Here is a 5,682-nt window from a genome sequence, read left to right as displayed (position 1 = left end):
GAAAGCCATCTATAAATAAAAAAAAAAAATCCTGTCTGGGACCAGCAGTTAGAGTAATGGCTATGTTGCTGGACTCCCATGTGGTTGACCACGGTTTGAGTCCTGGACCCGGTGGCTTAAACTCACGCCGGGTGCGTGTGCGTGCATACCCAAGATCCCAAGAGGATAATGAAGGAGAAGGGATTGCATTGCAGCCATCCCCATTGGGGGGTGATTTCTCGCTTTCTGTCTCTGTCTCTGGCGAGTGCACGCACCCTATAGCGGAAACCTCTCAAAAAAAAAAAAAAAAATCCTGTCACTAACCTCATACTGAATGGGGGAAATGTGGCACCAGAACAGCCAAAAAGCACATAAAAAATGTTCAACATCATAAAGGGATGCAAATCAAAACTACAATGAGATACCATCTAACCCCAGACAGAATGGCTAATTTAATTATAAAACAAACAAACAAACAAAAAACAAAAAACCCGAAAAACTTGTTGGTGAAGCTATGGTGAAAAGGGAACTCTCCTACACTGTCAGTGGGAATGTGAATTAGTGCAGCCACTGTGGAGATCAATATGGTTTCCTAAAATATCTACAAATAGAATGACCATGTGATCCAGCAATTCCACTTCTGGGTATCCACCCAAAGGATAAGAGAATGCTCAGTCAGAAAAGTGCTTGCACATCTATGTTTGTTGCAGCATTATTCACAATTGCCAAGACATGGAACCAACCCAAAACGCCATGACCAAATGAATGGACTGAAAAGTATGGCATGTATACACTATGGAACATTACTCAATCATAAAAAAAAAGACCCTGGCATTTGCTAGGAAGTGGGAAAATACAGAAGATTGACTGCTGAGTGAAGCAAGCCAGTCTATGAAAGGACAGTGTATGTCTTCACTTAATATATACTAACGGTCTGCACTCTACGGTGGAAACTGAAAGATTAGAGGCTACAAAAACACGGAAAATGGTTACTGCTTCCCATAATGGAAATAATGTGAGAAGAGGATGGGAGATGGAGGAGAGTGAAAGGAAAGGAATCAAGGAGAAAGAGAGGCAAGACATTTAAGATACAGAAATGGTGGATTGTCTATTGATGATAGCATGTATGATATCTTTGTTTCTTTCTTATTTAAAATTTTTTTTTCCCCACAGTGAGACTGGGGCCTTCATTGGCCAGACCAGAGTGTCTAGTAGCTTAGGTGGAATGTGTCTTTGTCCTGGCTTCCATTTGCCCTCCCCAAGGAGTTCAGGACTCAACCTGAGAGAAGCATCCAAAGCATCCAGGAAGGAGTGGCATGCAGAGCCAGGATAAAACATGCAGGGCTGGAACCTAAAAGGGGCTCAAGGTGACAAAGGAAATGTGAGGGTGCTAGGCCATCCACATAAAGCATTCTCTGAGGCGAAGGGGAGCTGTTTCACCAGCAGGCCCTTCTATACTTGCCAAGAATGGGAGGACTCGGGAACAAAGCTTCCTCCAGAAATCCCCTATAGTGCCCTTCGGGCCATCAGCATCTCCTGGATATTGTCTTTGGCTTCCTTAACACTCCATTCCAGGTGGGATCTTTCTGTTCTAATTCCTCAATTTTTTCTTCTGCTATTTTCTGTTTTTCTAGCAACTGATCGTGAATTACCTCCTTTGATTGAAGAACAAACATTCTTCCTACACTTTAATACATATTAGTCTCATCTACCAAAGTAATAATCTCTGTATGTCTGCAAGCTTCACCTTTGAGTGTCAATAACTTTGGCTTGAAGCTCTGTGAAAGCCTTCAACTCCAGATTCATGGGAGCCACCATCTTGGTACATTCTATCACGTGTGTGGTATCTTCAACTGGACTGGTGTTAAGTGTATTTGTGTTGGGTAAATTGATTTTACAAACTGTAGTGATATACAGTGAATGAATGTATAAAGTTAAAATGAAAAAGATTAAAACTATTTAGTGAAAATGACAGGTGAACTGATGCTTCTGCAAGTTGAGAAGATCAGACAGCCACAGACCACCACAACTGGATGAGAATGTGGAACAGACTTGCTCGCATCCCTCAGAAGGAAGCACTCCTACTGTCACCTTGACTTCAGACTTCCAACTTCCAGAAGGGAAATAAATTTGAGCTACCCAGTCTGGCAACCCCAGCAAATTAGGATATGCAGGAAGGAAATGACCCAGAAAGAAAATGTCTCTGTCATGCTCAGCCAGGAGAAAAAACATGACAGCAAAGAAAAGCCCTGATTCTACCTATTTCTCTCAGCTAGGACACTGGTCAGACTCCTGTGTATAAAATGGAGAAATAAGACAGGAACCTTCAGACAGAGGAGTGAAGGAGCCAGAGTGTGGGCATTGAGGACATCTAGAACCACCCATTACAGCTTCTAATAGTAAGGTGAAGTAACCAGCACAGAAAAGAAAGATAAAATGGCCCTATCTGTTCTCAGACTTAGAATTGGGCAGCATATATGGCCTTAAGTCTAGGGACAGACTGGAGAAAGGTCCTAGCATGTCTCATCCATACAGACCTGGGGCTGCTTATGTCAGAGCATGAGGCCCTTACCATGGACTTAAATCCTAGAGTTTACTCATCTCAAAACTTCTCTGCCTGGGGCCTTGATGCCTGCTAGCTTAGGGAGACTAACTGCTGAATCCTGTTAATCCAACTCTCCCACGTGAGAGAACCTCTGGAAACTTCCAAGATTGTCTAACCACAGAAGACCTTCAAAAGAAAAAAATACATCCTTGTGGTTTCTCCTGAAAGACATAAGAAAATCTAAGGATCTAATCTATGGAGTAGGGGAAACCACCAGGCTGTAATATAGGACCAGAGTCCTTAGTGGACTCACTGAATTTTTGAGCTTCCAGGAAAGGAGCCTAGACCCCATTCTCAATAAGGAGTACAGCCATATATGTGGTTGTAGAAAGAAGACTAGACATCATGCCTTATACCAACGCTCTCAAAAATCCAGAAGTACCTGTCCATTCTATATGTGCAAACATAGCTGACTAATCAAAACCTCATGTCCCAAGGTCAAACACTGCCAGATAAGAAAGCTCTCACTTGAGAAGAGGCAGTAGACCCTGGCACAGAAAGGAAGTAAACTGCTTTGACTATTTCTATTATGGTAACCGCCACTGTAGTTCCATTGTCTAGTTGATGGAAATAGCCATCCTGGGGAAAAAGAAGGGAAAAGGCCATAGATCAGGAAAGGCCTCTGAAAATAAGCTTTAGACAGAATTAGGTCAAGAACCAAGATGTGAAGATTTGTCTGCCACAGCCCTGGATAGAATAATACTTAAGGAAATTAATTAGCCCCACCAGGTTCTAAGAAAACCTTGCCAAGTCTGAGCCCAACATGGCACCAGATCTGGCTAAGGGTGAGAGAAGAGTCAATGTGGCATCAAATCCAGTGTGGCTCAGACCTGTATCCTAAGGACCGTAAGTATCCTGGATGGAGGCCTCCAACATAAATCACAGGTTCAAGACGCATACTCATCCTGAGGCTTACTGTACTAGGTCTCCCAAATAGAGATAGACTTGCTTCAACCAGATACTTTCAGAGCTAGTTCCCAGCACTTCGCAGTATAATGGAGACTCTCAGCCAGCTCACTTCACAAGTCACCCTTCTAGTCATAACTAGTGACCAGGGATATCACAGGTAATACTATCAATTCTACCACCAAGACCCAGAAGTAACTCAGGGAAGTATTGAGATTTACTCTGCCCATAGAGGTATACCATCTGACAACAACTAAATCCAGTTTAAAGGTAAAGCGTGCACTTGAACCTGTCTAGAACTGAGTCTTAAAGTCTAGAAAGCTCCAAGTGAATAGTTTTCTTCTACAGGTAATAGCTTGGGGACTCTCTCCTGACCACGGAAAGCAGCAGCTGGACGGCTGATAAGCATGAGTATTCTGAAAGCAACTGATAGGGTCTTTAGAAAAAAGAGAACGAAAGTTGGGTCCAAGATGGAATAATTTCAAACCAAACTTATGGCTCTCTGGTCAGAGGGAAGATGGAAGGCCATCGTCTCTCAAGCAGATGTGGCTGAAAATTGTTATAACATACTAAAGTCGAGGCAGAAGAGATTTCAAGAGAAGAGGACTATTATATTGCATGGCTCCAGGAAAGGCTTTTCAAGTCAGATCTGTCTGTAGGAATGACAGCCCATAGAGTAGGCACTAGTCTCATTCACTTTCAGGTCTCAAATAAGTCTCCTTCCAATTATAAACCTGTAACAAAACCTATGCCATGGGATGTAACTGCCATGCCAGCCACTGTAAAGAACATGAACTGTCCTACAAGAAATGAGAGTGACAGGAATGAAAGAACAGAGGAAACTAAACAGGACTTCATAGCCACCAGCAAGCATAGCAAGGCGCCATGAGGTAAGCGGGAGAATCTTAATGTAGCCTGTACTCACATCTGTCATAGAAAGAGCAGTTTTGAAGGATGTCCAGAGGAAGCTAAAACCACCTTCCTGGCCATTAGAGATAGCCCTTCATACACCATAGACACAGAAACAAGACAGAGGCCCTGCATAGGTCACTCAACTACTTAGCTATAGAGATCAGCAAGGAGCCTTGTCCAGTCTCAGGGGCTTGCCTCAGGCTACCAGGAAGGCCCCCACTTCTTCCCATGCTACATGAATAAAGCAGCCTTAGCTAGTCCCCAGCATTGGGAGGGGACAGTCCAAAACAGGAAACCAAGACAACAGTAAGACTTTCCAGTGGTGGCACAATGATAAAGCAACTAGACTCACATGGGGGAAGGTCATAGATTTGTATCTTGGGACTCCTCTGAACACGCTGATCTTGCACAAGCCCTGTGATCTGGGCCAACAGAGACTAGGATTATATTGTGGCACAAGGGACATTTGGGGGTGCCCGTCTCTTGTGGAAGGAACCTGGCTATACAAACTGTTGACTACACAGAGCAGAATAATCTAGCAGTAAACATGAACTATTGCTATTTATACAGTCTCAGATTATGACAAGACTGGCAAGTCTGATGTGAGCTGCATTTTATTATCAACTAAGCTTCCTGAACATAGTAGACTCAGATGAAGGGAACAAAACTCCAGAGGAATCCAAAGTATTCACCACTACCAAACTCAAACCTGTGGCCACAGAACCTGCAGGTAATGGTGGACTCAGAGCTGATAAGACACTTCAGCAGCACCAAGCCACTCAATACAGGGAGAGGGAGAAAAAACCTGTGATAGCAGTGTTGTGTCTTCAGAGGACAATGCAGTTCAGACTGCTAAAACCTAGAGATGCCAATACATTCTTTGCCTCCAGCCAACCTTATGTAGAGGTTGGCTCCACAGGCCTGGGCTAGTATCTCAGACTGAATAGCTATGTCACAAAGCTAGAGGTCTAAGGAATGCTACCAACATGATTTCCTTCATTCCCGCTAAGACCTAGACATAGGGTAGCGGGGGAGATGAAAAATCTGAGTACATTTCGGGAAGTTCAAGTAGTAAGCTAGTCCCACCAAGGAAGCAATGAAGTTTGCATGCCCACTTCAGCTAAATGCCAAGTTACCCTCATGGTCAGGGGTTGTAGCGAGCAGCTAGGGCAGCCTTCTTATTACTCTCTGTCAAATCCCACACAAGCCTACATGTCAAGTGGCAAGTAGAAGCATAGGGTAGGTCTCCCTGCTGGGGTTGCCAGCATTAAGGGAGAGGG

The 5,682-nt window shown here is 43.8% G+C and overlaps 1 pseudogene; it reads right to left on the bottom strand.

Annotated features, from left to right (window-relative positions):
• Positions 1–1,485: 1,485 nt before the first annotated feature.
• On the bottom strand, positions 1,486–1,797 carry LOC114005813 (prefoldin subunit 1 pseudogene; annotated as a pseudogene).
• Positions 1,798–5,682: the final 3,885 nt, after the last annotated feature.

The sequence above is a fragment of the Tupaia chinensis genome, unplaced genomic scaffold (genome assembly GCF_000334495.1).
Source record: "Tupaia chinensis unplaced genomic scaffold, TupChi_1.0 Scaffold000072_1, whole genome shotgun sequence".
Taxonomy (NCBI): Eukaryota; Metazoa; Chordata; class Mammalia; order Scandentia; family Tupaiidae; genus Tupaia; species Tupaia belangeri.
Note: the sequence above shows the minus strand (reverse complement) of the source record. Positions and strands in the feature narration are given on the sequence as shown.